Source organism: Stenella coeruleoalba, assembly GCF_951394435.1.
Source record: "Stenella coeruleoalba genome assembly, chromosome: 8".
Classification (NCBI taxonomy): Eukaryota; Metazoa; Chordata; class Mammalia; order Artiodactyla; family Delphinidae; genus Stenella; species Stenella coeruleoalba.
In genome coordinates this window covers 66,159,957-66,173,915 of record NC_137154.1, presented here as the reverse complement: position 1 = coordinate 66,173,915, position 13,959 = coordinate 66,159,957, and positions in this window count along the sequence as shown.

The following is a 13,959-nucleotide window of genomic DNA, read 5'->3' as shown; positions in this document are numbered from 1 at the left end:
ATGATTCAATTTTTACCAACTTTGTAACTGAGCTCTTTATAATAATTCTTTGATGTTCAACTCAGCAGTATTTTTATGCATAAATATTTTAAAGACCATTTTATATGCCCAATATTTGGCTAAGTACTGAAAACCCTATGGTGAGAAAGGTAGGCCAGTTCCCTGTCTCTATTAAGCCTAAATTCCAACCAATAACTTAAGGAGGTTTTTTGGCTTCTTGTCATAAATATTTTACTAGCTTATTAATTTTCATGTCATCACAACAAATATTGTACTCCTGACACTTGAAATGTACAGTAGCCACAAACAACTCTAATCCCTGCTCAGCAATTAAGTGTAAAAAAATATCAATTCATAGTTGCATATGCCAAATATAGTTGACAATATGGATGATTTTTAAAGGGGTTAGACAATATGATTTGATTTTTAAAAGAGTCAGAAGTGTTGGTACAGGACACTTGACAGAATTTTTAAGAATATTTCATTTTAATAGTCATAGAGGATAGAAGTGTTGATAACATACTTTATGAATGCATTCTATAATGGAAATCTTTCATATAAACATGCAAAATACACTACCAACTCATAATATGATTATTGCCTTGAACTGATATTGTCATGCTCTAGGGCTATAAGAAGAGCATATAACATTATGAATTCTTTCTCTTTGAACTGGATATACATTGAAATTCAGTGAAATAAGAATGGTTAGGTGTCTTGCATTATGCATAATGAAAATTTCCTCTCCTGAGTCTGCGGTTTGATGGACTGATTAAACACTTTGTATTCACTTTGCTTCTTAACTTTGCCTCATGACTACAGAAAAATGACCCTCCATCTGGTTCACTGAGATGACCTACATTTCAACTCCTGCTACATGTAACAATATCATACACATTGATATGGGATTTAAAATTAAATATTCCCTGAGTTACTACACATGTCATAATATTGTACCTCTGTTTTAACTGTATTTTAATATTCCTTATTTTAATGCAAATTGTTGGCATGATATATTATTCCATACAGTTTTATTAAATCAATTCAAAGTAGAGTTTTTATTTAAAAAAACCTAAAATACATTCAAACCAAATGAATCACAGACCATAGAAACAATATTCTAGGGCTTGAAGTTTATTATTAGTCAGGCAGATCAATACTTTAATATCTGCATTTTTATTTCAAATAGATCCAGTAAAACTATTTTTTTAATTTTTAAAAAAGTGAAAACTAATCAGAATTATGTAATGATCTCTCAATTATCAAATAGTGCCAAGTGAAATCTAAGTTTAAAAAGTAAATGTTCACTTTGCTCTATGACTTTCCTACAAACAAAATATATGGAATGGAGGGGTATTCCAAAGAAATATATGTAAATCAGAAAGGAGACTATTGATTTTCAACTATCAAAAAATTGTTTTTTACATCATTGTTTTTCTCTTTTGAGCGTCTGTCTTCCTGTGCCATTTATCTAGCAGAAACCCAAATCTTCATGAATTCATCCATCTGCTTTCTCAGTGACTGCATCTGCACAGTTAAGGAACCAGGAAAAATATGACTACAAATCATTTAACGAGGACTCTGGCAATCTTACTATACTTTGCAAGTGAATTGATTTTCTCTCTTCATAAAATGGGACTATACCTGGAACCCACTATGAGTTCATTGAATGGTGTTCCCCAGCAAAGTATGCTCCTACCATCCGCTATCTATACAAATAATTATTAAACTCTAGTATGCATGTTAGTGTTTCAGAATTATTAACCTGTACCTTCATGAGAAATAGTCAAGTCAACGAGAGCATGGTGTTATGTTCAGTTCTTTTGTCTTTAGTCTTATAGTCTCCACTCATTTCCAAAGTTACTTGAATCAGCACCTTTTCCCACTACTTCTTCAGTGAGATTATTTCATACATTTGTAATATAGTTAGATTCTTTTGTCACAGCCAATGTTGTGGTTAATTTTATGTGTCAACTTGACTGGGCCCAGACATTTGGCCAAACATTATTCTGAGTGTGTCTGTGAGGTTCTTTTTGGACAAGATTAACATTTAAACTGATAGACTGAGTAAAGCTGTTTGCATCTCTAGTGTGGATGGGCCTCATCCAATCAAGTGAAGACCTGAATAGAACAAAAGGGCTGAGTGAAAGGGAACTCCTCCTGCCTGATTGTTAAGCTAGAATATTGGTCTTTTCCAGCCTTGAGTCTCAGACTGAAACACTGGCTCGTTTTGGATCTCAAGCCTAATTACAGAATACCCTAACTTCCAAAATGATTTCTTTATTTGCATATGTTACAATTTTCTTTTTGTGCTGTAAAGGTCTACAGGCTTTGACAAATGCATAGTGTCAAGTATGCCATGTGTCTACAATTACAGTATCATACAGACTAGTTAAAGCATCTTAAAAAAAATCTCCTTGGGGCTTCCCTGGTGGCGCAGTGGTTGAGAGTCCGCCTGCCGATACAGGGAGCACGGGTTCGTGCCCCGGTCCGGAAGGATCCCACATGCCGCGGAGCGGCTAGGCCCCTGAGCCATGGCCACTGAGCCTACGCGTCCGGAGCCTGTGCTCTGCAATGGGAGAGGCCACAACAGTGAGAGGCCCGCGTACGGCAAAAAAAAAAAAATCTGTGCTTCAACTATTCAGCCCTCTCTCCTCCCTAAATCCCTGACTACCACTGATCTGTTTATCATCTCTATAGTTTTGCCTCTTCCAGAATGTCATATAAATTAAAGGATATAGTATGCAACCTTTTTCACTTTGACTTTTGCCACTTAGCAATATGTCTTTAAGGTTTATGCACGTTTTTGCATAGCTTGATAGCGCATTTCTTTATATTGCTAAATAGTACCTCATGGTTTGGCTATATCTCATCTTTGTTTATCCACTCATTTATTGAAGGACATCTTGGTTGCTTCCAGTTATTGGTGATTATGAATAAATGTGCTATAAACCTTTGTGTGCAGGTTTTCTTGTGGACATAAGTTATCAAATCAGTTGACTGAATACCCAGCAGCATGATACCATATCATATGGTAAGACTATGTTTAGCATTTTAACAAACTGCCAAACTATCTTCCGAAGTGTCTGTTCCAGTTTGTATTACAAATAGCAATGAAAGAGAGTTTTCATGATGCTTTGGAAAAACAATATTTCCATAGATTAAATCATTAAAATATTTTTCGTGAGAAAGAGAAATATGAATGTTATTATAGATCTCAACCTTAAAAACAGAAGATCATAGATAGATAGATAGATAGATAGATAGATAGATAGATAGATGATAGGTAGATAATAGATAAATTTATTCCTGAAATTAAAATTGGGATTTCATTCAATGCAACACCCACTGTCAAATCAGCTTGTTGAATTATGTATATAATTTAGTAATGACTTTTTTCATATTGGATCAGAGCAGAAGGTAAGATTGGTTTGGGAAGTAATGTCTTCAGGAATTAGGGCATAATTTTCCCTTTGTGTAGATTCATTTTCCTTTAACATCCAAATCTGCCTCTATTTTGTTGTCACCTCATTTGAGATGCTGAATCTCATTCCCTGTTTCAATGGGCTTTGATTTCTGATGCCATTAATACCTACTTTTTATAACAATTGAGAAGGAAGAAGTATCCAGCCTGCAGTATATTTTCAAGTCAGTTTTCTATTTCTGGAAAAGCTAAAACAATTACCATTTAATTTGGGTGTCAATATCTGAAGCAACTTTTTATTGCCAAGATTTGAAAATTATTGATAATAATGTGACAGGTTACTAAAAAATATTAACTATATATTTTTAACATTTAACATGGTATTGACATATAGATTTTTAGAAACCCATATATATGCCAGTAATAGCCACAATATATAACCAATATAATATCCATATTTCCCCATGTAGAAACTGGACATTCACATAATTATACATGATGTTTCTGAGCTTAACCCTGACTTGAACTCTTAAAAATAGGTCATCTAACTGAACTATTGCTAGTTAAGAAAGTTAATTTTCTGTTATTTTTATAGTGTTGAAGTTTGAACCTAAGTAATGCTAATTTTGAGGTAATTGGAAGGAGCCACAGAATGTAATTCTCTAAGGAAATTAAAATTAGCAAAAGAATTTCTTTGAAACAATTGTGCCAATCTATTATTCTGTTTCCATTATTCCCTTAGAGTATGAATAAGAATAACTGATTCTACTCTACTGATTTGGTTGATAAATAAATATTGGAACATGTTTCCAATAAATATTGGAAAGCATCTAAAACATTGGATGCTACAAAAAAAGTATGACATAGGATATAGGAAAAAAGTGTTTTTTCACTTGTTTAATGAATGAAATCACTCAGATGGATATGGACTATGTTTTACAATCAAAAATAAGGGAAGTGGAAGCAAAGCTAAAGTCTAATTATGTTACATGAAGTATAGTGTATTACTTTACCATACATATTTTAACATATATTAAAAATATATAATGTCCCACACATTAGTGTGTATAATGTCTGGAACATACATTATTTCATATAATTAAATTTACTCCTCATAACAATCCTTTGCAGTGGGTGCTATGGTGCACTGCTCAGATACCTTGATATGTTAGCAGGGAAAATCTGCCTTATTGAGGCTAAGTCTTTATATGAGAAATAGAAATAGTAATGAAAACATAATTTATAAAATTTAGACTTTTTCTTTCAACTTTGAGGCATGATGCTTAAAGGGCTTTACTGCATGAATTTATATGACAAATATCTATTGAGTGCCTGCTACATGCTGGCACTATTCTATGTGCTGACAAGTAAAAATCTTTGCTTTCAAGCAGCTTTACATTCTAGTGAGTTTTGAGTCTGGTGTTTAAGGGCTTTGGGAAGTAGAAGATTAACAGATGTCAGGTTCCTTTATGATTAATATACAAGTTTTTCTTTCCTCATCCTCCTGTCAAAAGCCCCAAATCATTGATACTGTCTTCCCTCAAGGCGAAGAATATGTAAAGTTTAAAAAAATGAAAGTATATTTAACTTAATTTATATTAAAAAGAGAAAATTACTTATAAAATTCTAAGTTATTACCAATGACTAAAGCTAGACTAGTCTGGAAAGGTCCCAAGGAAGAAACTATGAAATTAAGAGCCAATATTTCACTGAAAAATAAGTTAACAAAATATAAAAACTTCAAAGAGGAAAAGGTTAAGAAAGGAAAACATACTTTTTCAGATTTATATGTGTAAGATTTCACTTGAGATAAAATCATCTCAAATTGTAAGTAGAAATTATAAAACCCTAATTTATTTTTTATTTTTAAACAGAGAAATATCAATAAACAATTTGACTACCTGAGCCAACATTAGGAGCAGAGTTGCCAATAGTATGTAAAATGCCTTTGTATGAATTAGAAAAAGTTGCCATCTCCGGGTAGATGAATCACAGAAGGTCATCCCTTTTCTCAAATTGACCCAATACCACCCCAATGTGATCCTTCTTCAGGGACCCTTGTTCAGGGAACTACCTGAAAAAAAACAATACAACAGACTTGATTGATGTCACAGGCAGAGGAGAAAGCAAACTGTTCAAAAGAGCATCATTAGAAACATACCAAATTAAAGTTATCGATCGTGAAACAGACAAATACTGGAAAAAATTCAATTATTCCACAAAGGTGAAGTAATTTCATAGTTATTTAGATAAAAAATGTGGTGGCAGGGTGCATCTGAGTGAAGAAATAAATACAAGTTGTCCACTATGCTTATAGCCCAAATGTTCTTTCACAGAATTAGTGACAGATGTCAGATTCCTTTATGATAAACACATATAAGTTCTTCTGGTCCCCATGAAAAGCCTCTAAATGTTTAGTTATTCTTTGGCTCTGCGACCACACTTGTGTTAGTATATCTTTTCCCCTAACGTTATAAAGAAAAAGCCTTCAGATAATAATGTAATAAACATGTAAGTAAATCTAACAAAAAAATGTTGAAAGCAAGCAGGATGAACTCAATATCTTATAAATTGTTTGAGATTCATGTTTTTCTGATAGCTGACTATCGATACATCATGCATGCTGCATTTCCTAAAAAATGATGCCCTGAAGCTAGGGCTGGTCATGCATACTTAGCTCGTAAATAGAAAGCCTGTATGTATGTATGTATGTATGCATGTATCATGTATGTATGTATGACAGTGGGTTGCTTCTAATAACTGGAAGCAAAATGAACTGATGGCCATAGAGGAAGATTGAGACACACTTTTTTTTTAAAATCTGAACTATACCTGCCTTGATTTTTCCTGTGAAATGGTAATACAGATTCCCAAATTCTGCCATCTCTCTCTGCTGCAGTTTGGTTTCTCTAGAAGCAGATGCCGAGATGGAGTTTGAAGCCACATTGATCTGTTCTAGCAAAGATTCCATATCTGGCACAGTGTTGAAATTGTGGCTATAACCTAGTTGAGTTTGTGGAGTCTACAGTTACTCTCCAGGATCTATTCTGTTTCTGCAGGGGATTGTCTGGGGAATAAATGGATATAATGAGGACAATCATAATTAAATTCTTTAGATGTCCCAGGGGCTACTCCCACCCCCTACTCCCAACTCCCCCATACAATATTGTTTTTGATTTACTATCTGGGCTTCAGTTGGAGGGGATTTTCAGAGGCTTCCACTTGGCCTTTCTCACTATAATAGCTATTCCCTCATAGGCTCAGGACGCAGTGCGGGGGTTCCACTAGCTACCACAAAGCATGTACCTGAATTATACAACTGGGGACAGAGGGAATGACAATTAGGTAAGAGATTATACATTTGGGAACTGAAGGGACTACAACCTGGTATGCAAGTAGGCCTATTGAATCCACTGTAAACCAGAACTTTTCTGAACTTCATGCATCTCCTGCACCTCATATGCCCTCACTCTAACAGCAAGGCAATGATGTTTCTTCAGCTCTCCCAATACCAAATATTAATTCAGACTCTATTTACAACAATTACTAAGATGCCTAGGTTTTCCCTTTGCCCCAGTGAATAAAACACCATAGGTTCTTTTGAGGAAAACTTGGAAAAACCTTACTGTGTATAGTTGCCACGGTATTTCAGTATCTTTTCCCCTGGGGAAGGGACATCTTCACTAGTCAAAGGGTTTTATGTCTGAAAGCTAACCCAGGTTTGGATATTGGGTAAGAGATTTTGACATTTTATTTGGGAGACCACCCTCAGCCACATAGTAATCTGTCCTTAATTTCTTCTGCTAGTACAAGCTAAGTAAGACAGATGCAGCTTCCCATCTATTCTGTTCTAGGAAGGTTGCAGTCTGTTAGCCATCTTTATAACTCTTCAAATGCAGATCAGCCCCTCAGCTACCACTTTGGCCCTGATGCTCATTACAATAATTATAAACCCTGGCATCTGGCAATTAAATGCCAACATGGTCTCTATTATTTCAGAGTCCTGTCTTCTTTATTCTCGGTGATCCAGATTCTGGTAATAGACTGTCCTGCCACCAGCCCTCATCCAAAGAAGAGAGCCACCACAATTGCAGTGATGCTGCATAATTGTAGTGATTTTTGTGCCTGTTTCATCAGCAAATTCCTTATACTGCCTTGGTAAATGCTATGTCCTCTTGGTCTTCCCATGAAATATAATCAACTGGAAAGTCTTCTGGACATACATAATGTGTCTATCCCAACAGGTCTACTTCCCCAAGGCCTTTAATCCCTTCCTCCATTTTCCTCTATGACATTTCAACTTGCTAAGTATTGACCATTTCTTATTGCATGCTCTAGGAGCTGTGCTAGTAGAAAGTTTGCATGATCTGGGGTTCTTGCCAGGGTGTTACATTATGTATGTCAGGAGAGTGCTCCTAAGTCAATAAGCTATTTTCTATCCAAATTAATCTTCCTGCCACTTTAATCTAGAAACTTCAAATCCAATCCCATGTGTATTCCTCCAGCTCTTACTGGTACATGCTGGCTACTTCTCATAGGTACTTTAGGACATATAATCCTTCTGCCCTGTCATCAATCTCAGCACCTCTCCCTCTGGGTGATGCTGCATCTCAACCCTGGTTGTAGGACACAGTCGGGAGGGGACATGAGGTATGACAAAATGTCTTCCTTCAAGGAAGGGGTGGGGCTGTGGGGGTGGGGATTCTGCAATCAGGTGTTTTGTATTCAATTAGGACAATTAAGCAAACAAAGCATCAATCACGTTGTTATTCATTCACTATAATATTGAAAGCAAGAGGCAAAAAGGGGTCCCAGCTCCCAATGTTCCATTTTCCCCCAACAGAACAGTACCAGGTAAAGGTGAGGAGATACAGTATAAACTGGCACAACCATCTCACTGCCAAGGGGCGCTAAACAAAAGGCTCCTGCCTTTATATGGGCCCATGAACTGGGAGGACGGAGAAGGAGATGGACTAGGAGAGGAAAGGTGCTCAAACTGAGAAAGGTACTTCAACCAACATCCCCAGTAAGGAGATCTCAGTGGTGGTACCTTGGCTAGGAATATAGATACGTATATGAGTATGGCTGGCCCTAGAGTGCCTGAATCCTTAGCTGTAACTCCCTCTAGAAAATTGCAATGCGCTAGCTATGCACCAGATCTGAGGTGGGGAGGGAAGCTTCCCCCATGAGACATGCCAGGCAAAGCCTTGTAAACGCCTAGAGTTGGGCCTGAAATATCACATGTAAGATTTGGCCTGGAGTTGAGCTCTTCAACTTTATGCCTTGATCATGCAGGGCCTGAGAGAGAAGCATAAGCTACTCAATCATGGATTCAAATGAACTAGATATTAAGGAGCTATGATCATAAGGTTAATCTACTTGAGTCAACAGAAGACCAAGGCCACAGTCAAAATCACCCCAAGCAAGATCATCAAGCCTGCCAGGAAAAGTGAACATAGCCATGAGCCCCAAGCATTAACAACCTAGTAAAAGATGCCACATAGCCCATTAGGGTCTACTCTAGAGTCCCAGTAAGCCCCCTCATCTAAGCCTCATAATGGTACCGTTCTACTTTACCAGTTCCTTTGATCCAGGTACAACACAAGATGTTGGCAGTTGCACGCTCCTCCTTGGCTGGCCAACAGTAAGTAGAGGGATATGCAATTATCCAACACTACTGAGGCCAAGGAGTTTAGGGCCCTCCAAGTCAGAGGTAGTATCATTAATAACCTCAGCCAGGGTCAAGGACAGGCTTCACACAACTCTTCTATTTGGATGACCTTGACAGTGGGAATAACTGCATCTATGTACAGCAGGGTCAAACGTAGGGGAAGAAAAGACCACCATCGCTGTAGGCAAAATGACCCTAGTGATGGATCCCATGCCCCCTCCTCCAGATGTTTCATATGCCATAATCCATAGCAGAAATGAGTTGACATTTAGGAAGGTGTTTGGCTCTGCAGTGTCATAGTTTAATTGCAGCAGTGCATCAAATCCAAATTAATAAAATTGAGGTACCTGAGTTATCTAAGGTACCAGAACAGAGCATGGTTATTGAAATGTCCACTTGTGGTATTTAGGTGCACTGCAATCAGATGTTTAGGATCAGGCAGTGGGCAATATATCCAACAGTTCATCAAATTCATGGTGGTGGCAACTGCCCTAGATAGATGTTTCAATGAACTCAGTGAAGTGGGAATCACACAGGCTACCCTGTGGGATGGAGAGAATAGAAGTTAGATTCCTACTCCTTTTTCCCACCATATCTGAGCTCCCAGATCTGAAGATGCTCACATCCTATCCTTTGGGAAAACTATTCCCCATAGACTACAACTTGGGCAGTCTGTCTTGTATTATGGGAAAGCATAATACCTCTGACCCAATCCCCAGGGTGCTGAATGCAAATTTTCTGGCTTGGATCCTCCTGTAGCTATATAAATTTTTATTTTATATACTGATATTCATTCTGTGGGACTAGTCAGGGCAAAATGTCAGGGCCACCTTAAAGAAAATGTTGAACTAGAGACCTCAAGTTGATGGTCATTTTCTTCAAGATCCTTGTAGGTAAAAACAAGTGGTCTGCTTCCAGGAGATAAATAGAAAAGGAGACCACTGTTTCTTTCTGTACAATAGCCATCCTGATCTTGTATCAACTTGAGTTTTCAGGAAGGCGTCAAGGGAATGGAAGGCCTTTGCAGTATACAATTGAAAGAATAGACTTGGCAGTCTGGTCAAACATGTGTTACAAATGAAAAGTACACATTTGGGGAATTGTTGCGTTGAGATGCCATACTGCCCACCTGAGCTATTTAGTCCAGGATGGGGTAACCCTGTTCCCTCCTCCCAGTGACTTAAATCTGTCCTTTCAAATGCTCAACCAACCCTGCAACTTGGAAGTTTTATGGAGCATCACATGTTCCATAACCCGATCCATTCATGTGTAGCTTGAGCCACAAATCCAGATCTGTTATAAGATAAAATGTGCTCAGCGAACCCAAACAAGAAAAATGTGACCTTGTAGACCTGTCTAGTATGGCCTGAGTCAGTGGAATGCATAAGGATGCCTAGGACAAACCTAGAGAAAGTATCAACTGCAGTTAAGATCCAGCAGAAACTTGTGGATAGGATGAGAGTCCCAAGGTGATCTATCTGCCAAGAATACCCTGCCTGTTGGCTCAAGAAACTGTACCTAAGCAATATTTTTAACCTTAATCAGAGTCTAACAGGCAGAACAATTTTCCATGCTGTTTCAGGATCTTCTGATGAACAGGGGAAATCCATGCATGGAGGTCCTGTCTGGATGGTGATTGCAGTTTTATTTCTCATGGATCCAGCAGTCAACTGGTTGCACACCTGCTAGCTCTGGTGTAGAGAACAATTCAGTCTTCATATTTAGCTAAGAGGGGCCTTCTCATTGATTATGTGCCCTTTCATTAGTGTAGAAGTATTTCTGGTGACATGAATAACAAAAAGCTTACTAGGAATGAAATCAATTTTTATCCAAATGCCTTATGCCCACAGGGAAGCTTATTTTATATTCCAGTTCAGGGCTTGCCATTGGCCTGAGCAAATGACTATGGCATTAGTCATAGCCTATATGTCAGTGAAAACATACCACAGCTCAGTTACTGAAGTGACCTAGATCCATGCATACTGCACAAAGCTCTGCCAATCGTCCTGATCATCCTTTACCATGCTCTGCAAGGGACAGGTCTCTTTCAAGTTAAATGGTAGCTGCACCCCACTCCATCCCAGTAGAAGCTAACCAGGAGGAGCAAATAGTGATCCAGGCCCATGCATGGTCCTAGAGGTCTCTATATCTGGGTCCTCATTGGGACAAAAAAGGCAGCAACTCCTCGAACCACATACCTGGGAGTCAGAAGGGCATTCCTGAGATCTCTTCTTGGTCTCAGAGATCTTTTACTGGTTTCAAGACCCCGGCAGGGCCAGGCTTTACCCACTCCTGTGTATACCATTTCCACTTCACCAGAAGGATTTCTGAGTCACTTCCATCTGGCAATTTGAGGCCTCTGCTCAGACCCACAACATGATTGAGATTTCTGGTTATAAGACTACTTCACGGCCATGGAGTATGTGCTCAGTATCCACTAAGGTGCAATAATAAGTCAATTATTGCCTCTCAAAATGTATGTATCTTTCTGCTGACTCCAGGAATTTACAGGTCCAAAATCCTAACAGTGCTTCTGGCCCTGGTGATGTCTTTCTGCCATAATTCCAACTAGTGAACTGAGAGGTTGCTGACACCCATAACTCAAATGGTAAATGTGGATCACTGGGGCCCAGGGAAAGGGCAGCCTGAGTGGCCCATTGGAGGGCCTTCAGGGCATCCTGTAGGTTGGGTCTCCACACAAAGCTGGTGGTTAGATACCATCAAATCTACATGTAGGGTATATGAGCGTACCAGTAGCTGAATAGACCTACCAATTCCTGAACCTCTTTTTTTTTTGTTGGTGAAAATCAAAAGCTTAGAAGTCTGGAATGGAATGAGAAGTTGTACCCCTAACTAGATTACATCCAGGAACTTCCCCTGGATTCAGTAACCTCATCTGTGTTAAAGTCCCAGCTGTATTGTTGCATGTGGGTAAACAGGGTTTCCACCCTTTGTTAGACAGGATCCTTCTCTGGGCCCATCAGGAGTATGTCATCAATAAGTCTAGTGCTCCCTTTGGGAGAGAAACTTTTTTTCCAATTACAGTCTACCCATTGATGGCAGATAACCAAGGAATTTATGTTACATTAAAAATGTGTTGCAATCCATTCCACAAAAGGCAAATTAAACAAGACTGTCGTGAAGAGAAATGCTAAAAAAATTATTTGTGATATCAGTTGCCATATGCCAAATTCCCTCTGCTTGGGCAATAGTCACAATGTCAAGGGTGGCAGTGTCGCCTTGAGTTGTCAATAGTCAAAAATGAGTTTCCAGGTACTAGAGGCCTTGTCTACAGGCTAGATGGGTCTATTTAATGGAGACATAGTCTCACAGGGTACTTTGGCTTCTTTAAGCTCAGCAGTGAAGGCAGTTATTTCTTTTTCTCTCACAGGCAGCTGAAATTGTTTTTGAGAAACACTGGCACTAAGTGACAGTAGGTGGGTAGGTGCACAGTTTTCCATATGCTCCACTAAAATGATCTTCACTTTTCTATTAGGATTATTAGCAGCTAATCCCATCAGAGTGTGGGTGAGCAGGACTGTATACAGACAATACAACTTTACCAATAATACGTTCAATAGTGGGGTCCATAACAGTGGAGCTTTATAGGAACCCAAAGGGATCCATTCATAGCCAGGTCTAAGCAAGGGTTCTGGTGATGGTGGGCCCAGACCCAAAACCAGAGCATTATCTGTCCTCCCCTCATCTCAGTATTAAGGATTGTAGGGACCAGAGTCACCTGGGCACCAGTATCCAAAAAGCTCAAATAGATGATTCTCACTTATCTCTCCATTGAACCCAAACTTTGGCAAAGGTTCCTCCCTGATCACCCTGGGGACAGAGAAATTTACCCTAACCCATAGTCTCATTTTTGAAAGTTGAGAGGTCCAGGTTTATTTATGGGACCCTCTAATTCATCTCCAGACTCGCTGGGTCAGGTTTCACTAGAAGGAGAAAGCACTTGTGCCAGTCACAGGAGTCATCATTATGCAGAGCCTCACTAGGTCTCCTATCAGGCACCTCTGTGGCCAAGCACCTGGCCACAAGTTCCTTGGGGGAGAACTCATCAGTCTCCTTGAGACCTCATTATCGAGTAAACAAACCTGAATATCTCTTGGGAGAAGTTCCTGCCCAGGTTGTCCAGGAAAGGGTGCCTGTTTACTGCTCATATGCTGTTCTTTCTGTGGGTCAATTTTTGCTGTCTTGATGTGGCCATGTTTTCCTTGTTAAGAATTTATCAGTTAAGACTTGGATTATATCATATGCCGATTGACCTGACTTCATAAGGAGGTTTAACTGGGCTGGGTAACCAGCAGGAGCAGCATGGGACAAACCTAGAAATCTGAGTCTGCTGAACGGTCTCATTATCTACTGTTTCCGGTTACTCACTGTAGACCCAAGAGACCATGAGGGTGGCTCATAGGGCCATTATCACCTCTGTGAGGAGAGGACAGGCACGTTTTTCAGTGACAGAGGATTCATCACAAGTGGGCCAAACTTTTTGGATCTGAAATAATACCCAGCTGCAGAAGGACAGGGTCTTGAGTGTTCTTGCTCTTTCTTCCTCCCCGCTCCCTCTCCCTCCTAAGTCAAAGTGGCCTCTGTCAGGGCACTCTGAAGGGGGAGTCTGTAGTGACACACCCTACAAGGTGCCATTTTCCTTCACTAAGTTTAACAAGATTACCTCCTTCATTGTGCAAGTAAACTAACTATTCTCTAAGGTTCTTTGGGCTGGTAGGCAAAGTAATTCCAAGGGGCTCTACATGCTTTTTCACTGGAGGCACAAGTCTGAATAACCTACTGTGTCACAGGACATACATCAACATCAGGGATCTGTATAGAAATAACAGTAGTCATTGGACAC